The following is a 16,309-nucleotide window of genomic DNA, read 5'->3' as shown; positions in this document are numbered from 1 at the left end:
GATGATACGACCATGGAAGCCGTGCACCAAAGCTTGTACCTGCAGCTGTCTTCAATCAGTATTATGCCCGTCAAGATGACTTCCAAATGCTTTGAAACTGCCACAATTATCTTCGTCTTTGAGAGAGCTTCGCGTGGGTATCTTACACGCCCCAATCGGAGTTCGGAGGAGAGAGTTATGGACGATTTACTAAAGCCGCGCAGAACAGGCAGGGAGCTCCAGAAGGAACACCCGGGCGGGTGTTTTCACCATGAAAATCACCCGACCGGGTGAAAGTGTTGTGAAGCATTTCCAGATTCCAGAAGAAACACCCGGGCGGGTGTTTTGGACCGCACAATTCACCCGAGACTTAGTTTTTGTGGGCCTTTTTCACATTTTGGGCTCTTAGTATAAATACATTTTTGGCGTCATTTTTCATTTTAGATTAAGATAAGATTGTGATTAAGATATCTCTTTTGTGAGTTTTTCCTCGTTGAGGAATGTATCCAATTCCTTCCTTGAAGGTTGCTTGTCTCAATTTCATAGGTTGATTCAAGTAGAGGTATGCATCAATGAGGTGTATCCATTGAGTAGTGGAGCCAAGGGGTGATAGAGCTATTAAAAGTTGCCTAGGGTTGTTTCCATTCTTTTGGTCAAGGTCCTATGGTCATAACTCTTTTATCTCATCATTATATATGACCACGGTTGCCAGACGTCAAGAGTGTCCCTCTCGGCGTGAGCCATGGAGGATAAGAGGGAGGTCATGCCACATACCCAATACAGCTCGAGGGATGGCCAGGGAAGCGAGGAAGAGGGAAGGCTCGGATTTGAGGACAAATCCTTTCCAAGATGGGGAGGATGATACGACCATGGAAGCCGTACACCAAAGCTTGTACCTGCATCTGTCTTCAATCAGTATTATTCCCATCAAGATAACTTCCAAATGCTTTGAAACTGCCACAATTATCTTCGTCTTTGAGAGAGCTTCGCGTGGGTATCTTACACGCCCCAATCGGAGTTCGGAGGAGAGAGTTATGGACGATTTACTAAAGCCGCGCAGAACAGGCAGGGAGCTCCAGAAGAAACACCCGGGCAGGTGTTTTCACCATGAAAATCACCCGACCGGGTGAAAGTGTTGTGAAGCATTTCTAGATTCCAGAAGAAACACCCGGGCGGGTGTTTTCACCATGAAAATCACCCGACCGGGTGAAAGTGTTGTGAAGCATTTCCAGATTCCAGAAGAAACACCCGCGAGTGTTTTCATCATGAAAATCACCCGACCGGGTGAAAGTGTTGTGAAGCATTTCCAGATTCCGGAAGAAACACCCGGGCGGGTGTTTTGGACCGCACAATTCACCCGAGACTTAGTTTTTGTGGGCAATTTTCACATTTTGGGCTCTTAGTATAAATACCTTTTTGGTGTCATTTTTCATTCGAGATTAAGATAAGATTGTGATTAAGATATCTCTTGTGTGAGTTTTTCCTCTTTGAGGAATGTATCCAATTCCTTCCTTGAAGGTTGCTTGTCTCAATTTCATAGGTTGATTCAAGTAGAGGTATGCATCAATGGGGTGTATCCATTGAGTAGTGGAGCCAAAGGGTGATAGAGCTATTAAAAGTTTCCTAGGGTTGTTTCCATTCTTTTGGTCAAGGTCCTATGGTCATAACTCTTTTATCTCATCATTATATATGACCACGGTTGCTAGACGTCAAGAGTGTCCCTCTCGGCGTGAGCCATGGAGGATAAGAGGGAGGTCATGCCACATACCCAATACAGCTCGAGGGATGGCCAGGGAAGCGAGGAAGAGGGAAGGCTCAGATTTGAGGACAAATCCTTTCCAAGAAGGGGAGGATGATACGACCATGGAAGCCGTGCACCAAAGCTTGTACCTGCAGCTGTCTTCAATCAGTATTATGCCCGTCAAGATGACTTCCAAATGCTTTGAAACTGCCACAATTATCTTCGTCTTTGAGAGAGCTTCGCGTGGGTATCTTACACGCCCCAATCGGAGTTCGGAGGAGAGAGTTATGGACGATTTACTAAAGCCGCGCATAACAGGCAGGGAGCTCCAGAAGGAACACCCGGGCGGGTGTTTTCACCATGAAAATCACCCGACCGGGTGAAAGTGTTGTGAAGCATTTCCAGATTCCAGAAGAAACACCCGGGCGGGTGTTTTGGACCGCACAATTCACCCGAGACTTAGTTTTTGTGGGCCTTTTTCACATTTTGGGCTCTTAGTATAAATACATTTTTGGCGTCATTTTTCATTTGAGATTAAGATAAGATTGTGATTAAGATATCTCTTTTGTGAGTTTTTCCTCTTTGAGGAATGTATCCAATTCCTTCCTTGAAGGTTGCTTGTCTCAATTTCATAGGTTGATTCAAGTAGAGGTATGCATCAATGAGGTGTATCCATTGAGTAGTGGAGCCAAGGGGTGATAGAGCTATTAAAAGTTGCCTAGGGTTGTTTCCATTCTTTTGGTGAAGGTCCTATGGTCATAACTCTTTTATCTCATCATTATATATGACCACGGTTGCCAGACGTCAAGAGTGTCCCTCTCGGCGTGAGCCATGGAGGATAAGAGGGAGGTCATGCCACATACCCAATACAGCTCGAGGGATGGCCAGGGAAGCGAGGAAGAGGGAAGGCTCGGATTTGAGGACAAATCCTTTCCAAGAAGGGGAGGATGATACGACCATGGAAGCCGTACACCAAAGCTTGTACCTGCATCTGTCTTCAATCAGTATTATTCCCATCAAGATAACTTCCAAATGCTTTGAAACTGCCACAATTATCTTCGTCTTTGAGAGAGCTTCGCGTGGGTATCTTACACGCCCCAATCGGAGTTCGGAGGAGAGAGTTATGGACGATTTACTAAAGCCGCGCAGAACAGGCAGGGAGCTCCAGAAGAAACACCCGGGCGGGTGTTTTCACCATGAAAATCACCCGACCGGGTGAAAGTGTTGTGAAGCATTTCTAGATTCCAGAAGAAACACCCAGGCGGGTGTTTTCACCATGAAAATCACCCGACCGGGTGAAAGTGTTGTGAAGCATTTCCAGATTCCAGAAGAAACACCCGCGAGTGTTTTCATCATGAAAATCACCCGACCGGGTGAAAGTGTTGTGAAGCATTTCCAGATTCCGGAAGAAACACCCGGGCGGGTGTTTTGGACCGCACAATTCACCCGAGACTTAGTTTTTGTGGGCAATTTTCACATTTTGGGCTCTTAGTATAAATACCTTTTTGGTGTCATTTTTCATTCGAGATTAAGATAAGATTGTGATTAAGATATCTCTTGTGTGAGTTTTTCCTCTTTGAGGAATGTATCCAATTCCTTCCTTGAAGGTTGCTTGTCTCAATTTCATAGGTTGATTCAAGTAGAGGTATGAATCAATGGGGTGTATCCATTGAGTAGTGGAGCCAAAGGGTGATAGAGCTATTAAAAGTTTCCTAGGGTTGTTTCCATTCTTTTGGTCAAGGTCCTATGGTCATAACTCTTTTATCTCATCATTATATATGACCACGGTTGCTAGACGTCAAGAGTGTCCCTCTCGGCGTGAGCCATGGAGGATAAGAGGGAGGTCATGCCACATACCCAATACAGCTCGAGGGATGGCCAGGGAAGCGAGGAAGAGGGAAGGCTCAGATTTGAGGACAAATCCTTTCCAAGAAGGGGAGGATGATACGACCATGGAAGCCGTGCACCAAAGCTTGTACCTGCAGCTGTCTTCAATCAGTATTATGCCCGTCAAGATGACTTCCAAATGCTTTGAAACTGCCACAATTATCTTCGTCTTTGAGAGAGCTTCGCGTGGGTATCTTACACGCCCCAATCGGAGTTCGGAGGAGAGAGTTATGGACGATTTACTAAAGCCGCGCAGAACAGGCAGGGAGCTCCAGAAGGAACACCCGGGCGGGTGTTTTCACCATGAAAATCACCCGACCGGGTGAAAGTGTTGTGAAGCATTTCCAGATTCCAGAAGAAACACCCGGGCGGGTGTTTTAGACCGCACAATTCACCCGAGACTTAGTTTTTGTGGGCCTTTTTCACATTTTGGGCTCTTAGTATAAATACATTTTTGGTGTCATTTTTCATTTGAGATTAAGATAAGATTGTGATTAAGATATCTCTTTTGTGAGTTTTTCCTCTTTGAGGAATGTATCTAGTTCCTTCCTTGAAGGTTGCTTGTCTCAATTTCATAGGTTGATTCAAGTAGAGGTATGCATCAATGGGGTGTATCCATTGAGTAGTGGAGCCAAGGGGTGATAGAGCCATTAAAAGTTGCCTAGGGTTGTTTCCATTCTTTTGGTCAAGGTCCTATGGTCATAACTCTTTTATCTCATCATTATATATGACCACGGTTGCCAGACGTCAAGAGTGTCCCTCTCGGCGTGAGCCATGGAGGATAAGAGGGAGGTCATGCCACATACCCAATACAGCTCGAGGGATGACCAGAGAAGCGAGGAAGAGGGAAGGCTCAGATTTTAGGACAAATCCTTTCCAAGAAGGGGAGGATGATACGACCATGGAAGCCGTGCACCAAAGCTTGTACCTGCATCTGTCTTCAATCAGTATTATTCCCATCAAGATAACTTCCAAATGCTTTGAAACTGCCACAATTATCTTCGTCTTTGAGAGAGCTTCGCGTGGGTATCTTACACGCCCCAATCGGAGTTCGGAGGAGAGAGTTATGGACGATTTACTAAAGCCGCGCACAACAGGCAGGGAGCTCCAGAAGAAACACCCGGGCGGGTGTTTTCACCATGAAAATCACCCGACCGGGTGAAAGTGTTGTGAAGCATTTCTAGATTCCAGAAGAAACACCCGGGCGGGTGTTTTCACCATGAAAATCACCCGACCGGGTGAAAGTGTTGTGAAGCATTTCCAGATTCCAGAAGAAACACCCGTGCGAGTGTTTTCATCATGAAAATCACCCGACCGGGTGAAAGTGTTGTGAAGCATTTCCAGATTCCGGAAGAAACACCCGGGCGGGTGTTTTGGACCGCACAATTCACCCGAGACTTAGTTTTTGTGGGCAATTTTCACATTTTGGGCTCTTAGTATAAATACCTTTTTGGTGTCATTTTTCATTCGAGATTAAGATAAGATTGTGATTAAGATATCTCTTGTGTGAGTTTTTCCTCTTTGAGGAATGTATCCAATTCCTTCCTTGAAGGTTGCTTGTCTCAATTTCATAGGTTGATTCAAGTAGAGGTATGCATCAATGGGGTGTATCCATTGAGTAGTGGAGCCAAAGGGTGATAGAGCTATTAAAAGTTTCCTAGGGTTGTTTCCATTCTTTTGGTCAAGGTCCTATGGTCATAACTCTTTTATCTCATCATTATATATGACCACGGTTGCTAGACGTCAAGAGTGTCCCTCTCGGCGTGAGCCATGGAGGATAAGAGGGAGGTCATGCCACATACCCAATACAGCTCGAGGGATGGCCAGGGAAGCGAGGAAGAGGGAAGGCTCAGATTTGAGGACAAACCCTTTCCAAGAAGGGGAGGATGATACGACCATGGAAGCCGTGCACCAAAGCTTGTACCTGCAGCTGTCTTCAATCAGTATTATGCCCGTCAAGATGACTTCCAAATGCTTTGAAACTGCCACAATTATCTTCGTCTTTGAGAGAGCTTCGCGTGGGTATCTTACACGCCCCAATCGGAGTTCGGAGGAGAGAGTTATGGACGATTTACTAAAGCCGCGCAGAACAGGCAGGGAGCTCCAGAAGGAACACCCGGGCGGGTGTTTTCACCATGAAAATCACCCGACCGGGTGAAAGTGTTGTGAAGCATTTCCAGATTCCAGAAGAAACACCCGGGCGGGTGTTTTGGACCGCACAATTCACCCGAGACTTAGTTTTTGTGGGCCTTTTTCACATTTTGGGCTCTTAGTATAAATACATTTTTGGCGTCATTTTTCATTTTAGATTAAGATAAGATTGTGATTAAGATATCTCTTTTGTGAGTTTTTCCTCGTTGAGGAATGTATCCAATTCCTTCCTTGAAGGTTGCTTGTCTCAATTTCATAGGTTGATTCAAGTAGAGGTATGCATCAATGAGGTGTATCCATTGAGTAGTGGAGCCAAGGGGTGATAGAGCTATTAAAAGTTGCCTAGGGTTGTTTCCATTCTTTTGGTCAAGGTCCTATGGTCATAACTCTTTTATCTCATCATTATATATGACCACGGTTGCCAGACGTCAAGAGTGTCCCTCTCGGCGTGAGCCATGGAGGATAAGAGGGAGGTCATGCCACATACCCAATACAGCTCGAGGGATGGCCAGGGAAGCGAGGAAGAGGGAAGGCTCGGATTTGAGGACAAATCCTTTCCAAGATGGGGAGGATGATACGACCATGGAAGCCGTACACCAAAGCTTGTACCTGCATCTGTCTTCAATCAGTATTATTCCCATCAAGATAACTTCCAAATGCTTTGAAACTGCCACAATTATCTTCGTCTTTGAGAGAGCTTCGCGTGGGTATCTTACACGCCCCAATCGGAGTTCGGAGGAGAGAGTTATGGACGATTTACTAAAGCCGCGCAGAACAGGCAGGGAGCTCCAGAAGGAACACCCGGGCGGGTGTTTTCACCATGAAAATCACCCGACCGGGTGAAAGTGTTGTGAAGCATTTCCAGATTCCAGAAGAAACACCCGGGCGGGTGTTTTGGACCGCACAATTCACCCGAGACTTAGTTTTTGTGGGCCTTTTTCACATTTTGGGCTCTTAGTATAAATACCTTTTTGGTGTCATTTTTCATTCGAGATTAAGATAAGATTGTGATTAAGATATCTCTTGTGTGAGTTTTTCCTCTTTGAGGAATGTATCCAATTCCTTCCTTGAAGGTTGCTTGTCTCAATTTCATAGGTTGATTCAAGTAGAGGTATGCATCAATGGGGTGTATCCATTGAGTAGTGGAGCCAAAGGGTGATAGAGCTATTAAAAGTTTCCTAGGGTTGTTTCCATTCTTTTGGTCAAGGTCCTATGGTCATAACTCTTTTATCTCATCATTATATATGACCACGGTTGCTAGACGTCAAGAGTGTCCCTCTCGGCGTGAGCCATGGAGGATAAGAGGGAGGTCATGCCACATACCCAATACAGCTCGAGGGATGGCCAGGGAAGCGAGGAAGAGGGAAGGCTCAGATTTGAGGACAAACCCTTTCCAAGAAGGGGAGGATGATACGACCATGGAAGCCGTGCACCAAAGCTTGTACCTGCAGCTGTCTTCAATCAGTATTATGCCCGTCAAGATGACTTCCAAATGCTTTGAAACTGCCACAATTATCTTCGTCTTTGAGAGAGCTTCGCGTGGGTATCTTACACGCCCCAATCGGAGTTCGGAGGAGAGAGTTATGGACGATTTACTAAAGCCGCGCAGAACAGGCAGGGAGCTCCAGAAGGAACACCCGGGCGGGTGTTTTCACCATGAAAATCACCCGACCGGGTGAAAGTGTTGTGAAGCATTTCCAGATTCCAGAAGAAACACCCGGGCGGGTGTTTTGGACCGCACAATTCACCCGAGACTTAGTTTTTGTGGGCCTTTTTCACATTTTGGGCTCTTAGTATAAATACATTTTTGGCGTCATTTTTCATTTTAGATTAAGATAAGATTGTGATTAAGATATCTCTTTTGTGAGTTTTTCCTCGTTGAGGAATGTATCCAATTCCTTCCTTGAAGGTTGCTTGTCTCAATTTCATAGGTTGATTCAAGTAGAGGTATGCATCAATGAGGTGTATCCATTGAGTAGTGGAGCCAAGGGGTGATAGAGCTATTAAAAGTTGCCTAGGGTTGTTTCCATTCTTTTGGTCAAGGTCCTATGGTCATAACTCTTTTATCTCATCATTATATATGACCACGGTTGCCAGACGTCAAGAGTGTCCCTCTCGGCGTGAGCCATGGAGGATAAGAGGGAGGTCATGCCACATACCCAATACAGCTCGAGGGATGGCCAGGGAAGCGAGGAAGAGGGAAGGCTCGGATTTGAGGACAAATCCTTTCCAAGATGGGGAGGATGATACGACCATGGAAGCCGTACACCAAAGCTTGTACCTGCATCTGTCTTCAATCAGTATTATTCCCATCAAGATAACTTCCAAATGCTTTGAAACTGCCACAATTATCTTCGTCTTTGAGAGAGCTTCGCGTGGGTATCTTACACGCCCCAATCGGAGTTCGGAGGAGAGAGTTATGGACGATTTACTAAAGCCGCGCAGAACAGGCAGGGAGCTCCAGAAGGAACACCCGGGCGGGTGTTTTCACCATGAAAATCACCCGACCGGGTGAAAGTGTTGTGAAGCATTTCCAGATTCCAGAAGAAACACCCGGGCGGGTGTTTTGGACCGCACAATTCACCCGAGACTTAGTTTTTGTGGGCCTTTTTCACATTTTGGGCTCTTAGTATAAATACCTTTTTGGTGTCATTTTTCATTCGAGATTAAGATAAGATTGTGATTAAGATATCTCTTGTGTGAGTTTTTCCTCTTTGAGGAATGTATCCAATTCCTTCCTTGAAGGTTGCTTGTCTCAATTTCATAGGTTGATTCAAGTAGAGGTATGCATCAATGGGGTGTATCCATTGAGTAGTGGAGCCAAAGGGTGATAGAGCTATTAAAAGTTTCCTAGGGTTGTTTCCATTCTTTTGGTCAAGGTCCTATGGTCATAACTCTTTTATCTCATCATTATATATGACCACGGTTGCTAGACGTCAAGAGTGTCCCTCTCGGCGTGAGCCATGGAGGATAAGAGGGAGGTCATGCCACATACCCAATACAGCTCGAGGGATGGCCAGGGAAGCGAGGAAGAGGGAAGGCTCAGATTTGAGGACAAACCCTTTCCAAGAAGGGGAGGATGATACGACCATGGAAGCCGTGCACCAAAGCTTGTACCTGCAGCTGTCTTCAATCAGTATTATGCCCGTCAAGATGACTTCCAAATGCTTTGAAACTGCCACAATTATCTTCGTCTTTGAGAGAGCTTCGCGTGGGTATCTTACACGCCCCAATCGGAGTTCGGAGGAGAGAGTTATGGACGATTTACTAAAGCCGCGCAGAACAGGCAGGGAGCTCCAGAAGGAACACCCGGGCGGGTGTTTTCACCATGAAAATCACCCGACCGGGTGAAAGTGTTGTGAAGCATTTCCAGATTCCAGAAGAAACACCCGGGCGGGTGTTTTGGACCGCACAATTCACCCGAGACTTAGTTTTTGTGGGCCTTTTTCACATTTTGGGCTCTTAGTATAAATACATTTTTGGCGTCATTTTTCATTTTAGATTAAGATAAGATTGTGATTAAGATATCTCTTTTGTGAGTTTTTCCTCGTTGAGGAATGTATCCAATTCCTTCCTTGAAGGTTGCTTGTCTCAATTTCATAGGTTGATTCAAGTAGAGGTATGCATCAATGAGGTGTATCCATTGAGTAGTGGAGCCAAGGGGTGATAGAGCTATTAAAAGTTGCCTAGGGTTGTTTCCATTCTTTTGGTCAAGGTCCTATGGTCATAACTCTTTTATCTCATCATTATATATGACCACGGTTGCCAGACGTCAAGAGTGTCCCTCTCGGCGTGAGCCATGGAGGATAAGAGGGAGGTCATGCCACATACCCAATACAGCTCGAGGGATGGCCAGGGAAGCGAGGAAGAGGGAAGGCTCGGATTTGAGGACAAATCCTTTCCAAGATGGGGAGGATGATACGACCATGGAAGCCGTACACCAAAGCTTGTACCTGCATCTGTCTTCAATCAGTATTATTCCCATCAAGATAACTTCCAAATGCTTTGAAACTGCCACAATTATCTTCGTCTTTGAGAGAGCTTCGCGTGGGTATCTTACACGCCCCAATCGGAGTTCGGAGGAGAGAGTTATGGACGATTTACTAAAGCCGCGCAGAACAGGCAGGGAGCTCCAGAAGAAACACCCGGGCAGGTGTTTTCACCATGAAAATCACCCGACCGGGTGAAAGTGTTGTGAAGCATTTCTAGATTCCAGAAGAAACACCCGGGCGGGTGTTTTCACCATGAAAATCACCCGACCGGGTGAAAGTGTTGTGAAGCATTTCCAGATTCCAGAAGAAACACCCGCGAGTGTTTTCATCATGAAAATCACCCGACCGGGTGAAAGTGTTGTGAAGCATTTCCAGATTCCGGAAGAAACACCCGGGCGGGTGTTTTGGACCGCACAATTCACCCGAGACTTAGTTTTTGTGGGCAATTTTCACATTTTGGGCTCTTAGTATAAATACCTTTTTGGTGTCATTTTTCATTCGAGATTAAGATAAGATTGTGATTAAGATATCTCTTGTGTGAGTTTTTCCTCTTTGAGGAATGTATCCAATTCCTTCCTTGAAGGTTGCTTGTCTCAATTTCATAGGTTGATTCAAGTAGAGGTATGCATCAATGGGGTGTATCCATTGAGTAGTGGAGCCAAAGGGTGATAGAGCTATTAAAAGTTTCCTAGGGTTGTTTCCATTCTTTTGGTCAAGGTCCTATGGTCATAACTCTTTTATCTCATCATTATATATGACCACGGTTGCTAGACGTCAAGAGTGTCCCTCTCGGCGTGAGCCATGGAGGATAAGAGGGAGGTCATGCCACATACCCAATACAGCTCGAGGGATGGCCAGGGAAGCGAGGAAGAGGGAAGGCTCAGATTTGAGGACAAATCCTTTCCAAGAAGGGGAGGATGATACGACCATGGAAGCCGTGCACCAAAGCTTGTACCTGCAGCTGTCTTCAATCAGTATTATGCCCGTCAAGATGACTTCCAAATGCTTTGAAACTGCCACAATTATCTTCGTCTTTGAGAGAGCTTCGCGTGGGTATCTTACACGCCCCAATCGGAGTTCGGAGGAGAGAGTTATGGACGATTTACTAAAGCCGCGCATAACAGGCAGGGAGCTCCAGAAGGAACACCCGGGCGGGTGTTTTCACCATGAAAATCACCCGACCGGGTGAAAGTGTTGTGAAGCATTTCCAGATTCCAGAAGAAACACCCGGGCGGGTGTTTTGGACCGCACAATTCACCCGAGACTTAGTTTTTGTGGGCCTTTTTCACATTTTGGGCTCTTAGTATAAATACATTTTTGGCGTCATTTTTCATTTGAGATTAAGATAAGATTGTGATTAAGATATCTCTTTTGTGAGTTTTTCCTCTTTGAGGAATGTATCCAATTCCTTCCTTGAAGGTTGCTTGTCTCAATTTCATAGGTTGATTCAAGTAGAGGTATGCATCAATGAGGTGTATCCATTGAGTAGTGGAGCCAAGGGGTGATAGAGCTATTAAAAGTTGCCTAGGGTTGTTTCCATTCTTTTGGTGAAGGTCCTATGGTCATAACTCTTTTATCTCATCATTATATATGACCACGGTTGCCAGACGTCAAGAGTGTCCCTCTCGGCGTGAGCCATGGAGGATAAGAGGGAGGTCATGCCACATACCCAATACAGCTCGAGGGATGGCCAGGGAAGCGAGGAAGAGGGAAGGCTCGGATTTGAGGACAAATCCTTTCCAAGAAGGGGAGGATGATACGACCATGGAAGCCGTACACCAAAGCTTGTACCTGCATCTGTCTTCAATCAGTATTATTCCCATCAAGATAACTTCCAAATGCTTTGAAACTGCCACAATTATCTTCGTCTTTGAGAGAGCTTCGCGTGGGTATCTTACACGCCCCAATCGGAGTTCGGAGGAGAGAGTTATGGACGATTTACTAAAGCCGCGCAGAACAGGCAGGGAGCTCCAGAAGAAACACCCGGGCGGGTGTTTTCACCATGAAAATCACCCGACCGGGTGAAAGTGTTGTGAAGCATTTCTAGATTCCAGAAGAAACACCCAGGCGGGTGTTTTCACCATGAAAATCACCCGACCGGGTGAAAGTGTTGTGAAGCATTTCCAGATTCCAGAAGAAACACCCGCGAGTGTTTTCATCATGAAAATCACCCGACCGGGTGAAAGTGTTGTGAAGCATTTCCAGATTCCGGAAGAAACACCCGGGCGGGTGTTTTGGACCGCACAATTCACCCGAGACTTAGTTTTTGTGGGCAATTTTCACATTTTGGGCTCTTAGTATAAATACCTTTTTGGTGTCATTTTTCATTCGAGATTAAGATAAGATTGTGATTAAGATATCTCTTGTGTGAGTTTTTCCTCTTTGAGGAATGTATCCAATTCCTTCCTTGAAGGTTGCTTGTCTCAATTTCATAGGTTGATTCAAGTAGAGGTATGAATCAATGGGGTGTATCCATTGAGTAGTGGAGCCAAAGGGTGATAGAGCTATTAAAAGTTTCCTAGGGTTGTTTCCATTCTTTTGGTCAAGGTCCTATGGTCATAACTCTTTTATCTCATCATTATATATGACCACGGTTGCTAGACGTCAAGAGTGTCCCTCTCGGCGTGAGCCATGGAGGATAAGAGGGAGGTCATGCCACATACCCAATACAGCTCGAGGGATGGCCAGGGAAGCGAGGAAGAGGGAAGGCTCAGATTTGAGGACAAATCCTTTCCAAGAAGGGGAGGATGATACGACCATGGAAGCCGTGCACCAAAGCTTGTACCTGCAGCTGTCTTCAATCAGTATTATGCCCGTCAAGATGACTTCCAAATGCTTTGAAACTGCCACAATTATCTTCGTCTTTGAGAGAGCTTCGCGTGGGTATCTTACACGCCCCAATCGGAGTTCGGAGGAGAGAGTTATGGACGATTTACTAAAGCCGCGCAGAACAGGCAGGGAGCTCCAGAAGGAACACCCGGGCGGGTGTTTTCACCATGAAAATCACCCGACCGGGTGAAAGTGTTGTGAAGCATTTCCAGATTCCAGAAGAAACACCCGGGCGGGTGTTTTAGACCGCACAATTCACCCGAGACTTAGTTTTTGTGGGCCTTTTTCACATTTTGGGCTCTTAGTATAAATACATTTTTGGTGTCATTTTTCATTTGAGATTAAGATAAGATTGTGATTAAGATATCTCTTTTGTGAGTTTTTCCTCTTTGAGGAATGTATCTAGTTCCTTCCTTGAAGGTTGCTTGTCTCAATTTCATAGGTTGATTCAAGTAGAGGTATGCATCAATGGGGTGTATCCATTGAGTAGTGGAGCCAAGGGGTGATAGAGCTATTAAAAGTTGCCTAGGGTTGTTTCCATTCTTTTGGTCAAGGTCCTATGGTCATAACTCTTTTATCTCATCATTATATATGACCACGGTTGCCAGACGTCAAGAGTGTCCCTCTCGGCGTGAGCCATGGAGGATAAGAGGGAGGTCATGCCACATACCCAATACAGCTCGAGGGATGACCAGAGAAGCGAGGAAGAGGGAAGGCTCAGATTTTAGGACAAATCCTTTCCAAGAAGGGGAGGATGATACGACCATGGAAGCCGTGCACCAAAGCTTGTACCTGCAGCTGTCTTCAATCAGTATTATGCCCGTCAAGATGACTTCCAAATGCTTTGAAACTGCCACAATTATCTTCGTCTTTGAGAGAGCTTCGCGTGGGTATCTTACACGCCCCAATCGGAGTTCGGAGGAGAGAGTTATGGACGATTTACTAAAGCCGCGCAGAACAGGCAGGGAGCTCCAGAAGGAACACCCGGGCGGGTGTTTTCACCATGAAAATCACCCGACCGGGTGAAAGTGTTGTGAAGCATTTCCAGATTCCAGAAGAAACACCCGGGCGGGTGTTTTGGACCGCACAATTCACCCGAGACTTAGTTTTTGTGGGCCTTTTTCACATTTTGGGCTCTTAGTATAAATACATTTTTGGTGTCATTTTTCATTTGAGATTAAGATAAGATTGTGATTAAGATATCTCTTTTGTGAGTTTTTCCTCTTTGAGGAATGTATCTAGTTCCTTCCTTGAAGGTTGCTTGTCTCAATTTCATAGGTTGATTCAAGTAGAGGTATGCATCAATGGGGTGTATCCATTGAGTAGTGGAGCCAAGGGGTGATAGAGCTATTAAAAGTTGCCTAGGGTTGTTTCCATTCTTTTGGTCAAGGTCCTATGGTCATAACTCTTTTGTCTCATCATTATATGAGACCACGGTTGCCAGACGTCAAGAGTGTCCCTCTCGGCGTGAGCCATGGAGGATAAGAGGGAGGTCATGCCACATACCCAATACAGCTCGAGGGATGACCAGAGAAGCGAGGAAGAGGGAAGGCTCAGATTTTAGGACAAATCCTTTCCAAGAAGGGGAGGATGATACGACCATGGAAGCCGTACACCAAAGCTTGTACCTGCATCTGTCTTCAATCAGTATTATGCCCATCAAGATGACTTCCAAATGCTTTGAAACTGCCATAATTATCTTCGTCTTTGAGAGAGCTTCGCGTGGGTATCTTACACGCCCCAATCGGAGTTCGGAGGAGAGAGTTATAGACGATTTACTAAAGCCGCGCAGAACAGGCATGGTGCTCCAGGAGGAACACCCGGGCAGGTGTTTTCACCATGAAAATCACCCGACCGGGTGAAAGTGTTGTGAAGCATTTCCAGATTCCAGAAGAAACACCCGGGCGAGTGTTTTCATCATGAAAATCACCCGACCGGGTGAAAGTGTTGTGAAGCATTTCCAGATTCCAGAAGAAACACCCGGGCGGGTGTTTTGGACCGCACAATTCACCCGAGACTTAGTTTTTGTGGGCCTTTTTCACATTTTGGGCTCTTAGTATAAATACATTTTTGGTGTCATTTTTCATTTGAGATTAAGATAAGATTGTGATTAAGATATCTCTTTTGTGAGTTTTTCCTCTTTGAGGAATGTATCCAGTTCATTCCTTGAAGGTTGCTTGTCTCAATTTCATAGGTTGATTCAAGTAGAGGTATGCATCAATGGGGTGTATCCATTGAGTAGTGGAGCCAAGGGGTGATAGAGCTATTAAAAGTTGCCTAGGGTTGTTTCCATTCTTTTGGTCAAGGTCCTATGGTCATAACTCTTTTATCTCATCATTATATATGACCACAGTTGCCAGACGTCAAGAGTGTCCCTCTCGGCGTGAGCCATGGAGGATAAGAGGGAGGTCATGCCACATACCCAATACAGCTCGAGGGATGGCCAGGGAAGCGAGGAAGAGGGAAGGCTCAGATTTGAGGACAAATCCTTTCCAAGAAGGGGAGGATGATACGACCATGGAAGCCGTACACCAAAGCTTGTACCTGCAGCTGTCTTCAATCAGTATTATGCCCATCAAGATGACTTCCAAATGCTTTGAAACTGCCACAATTATCTTCGTCTTTGAGAGATCTTCGCGTGAGTATCTTACACGCCCCAATCGGAGTTCGGAGGAGAGAGTTATGGACGATTTACTAAAGCCGCGCAGAACAGGCAGGGAGCTCCAGAAGGAACACCCGGGCGGGTGTTTTCACCATGAAAATCACCCGACCGGGTGAAAGTGTTGTTAAGCATTTCCAGATTCCAGAAGAAACACCCGGGCGGGTGTTTTGGACCGCACAATTCACCCGAGACTTAGTTTTTGTGGGCAATTTTCACATTTTGGGCTCTTAGTATAAATACCTTTTTGGTGTCATTTTTCATTCGAGATTAAGATAAGATTGTGATTAAGATATCTCTTTTGTGAGTTTTTCCTCTTTGTGGAATGTATCCAATTCCTTCCTTGAAGGTTGCTTGTCTCAATTTCATAGATTGATTCAAGTAGAGGTATGCATCAATGGGGTGTATCCATTGAGTAGTGGAGCCAAGGGGTGATAGAGCTATTGAAAGTTGCCTAGGGTTGTTTCCATTCTTTTGGTCAAGGTCCTATGGTCATAACTCTTTTATCTCATCATTATACACATACTTTCCATTCCTAATCTTCCATCAATTTTTGTTTAGATTCAACTTTCGTGGTTGGGTCTACCTTATCCTTTGTTTTATTGATAAATTGAAAATCAATCTCACAAAAATAGTTAGATCAAGCATCATAAATGGGTAATTCTTGGGAAATGGATCATAAAATACATGGATCCTTATCATTTGGTATCTAGAGCCTAGTATCCACTAGGTGTTTGATCTATTGTTGCTTTGGGTTGGGTTATTTTTCCTTTTGTTCTTTGATTTGATTCGGTTGTTGTTGGGATGATCGGATTGATCAATTGTGCTTAGATTAAGCTGAAATTTGGTGTGTATGATCTATGTTATGTGACCTAGCTACCTGCAAAATTTCATCAACCATTCCTTCGTTTACCTAGTTAACTGTGGAGATTAACATCATTGCCCTGTTTTGGCATAGTTGGGGAAAACCATACAAAACCTAGCAAATTATCAAATCTGACTATATATGGCTATTTTTTCCATGATCTAGACTTGTTTGGGAATCTATCCACCAAAATTCACCCAAATTGG

Source organism: Salvia hispanica, chromosome 6 (assembly GCF_029641045.1).
Source record: "Salvia hispanica isolate PSC_SH4W2 chromosome 6, Shi_PSC_v1, whole genome shotgun sequence".
Lineage (NCBI taxonomy): Eukaryota > Viridiplantae > Streptophyta > Magnoliopsida > Lamiales > Lamiaceae > Salvia > Salvia hispanica.
Note: the sequence above shows the minus strand (reverse complement) of the source record.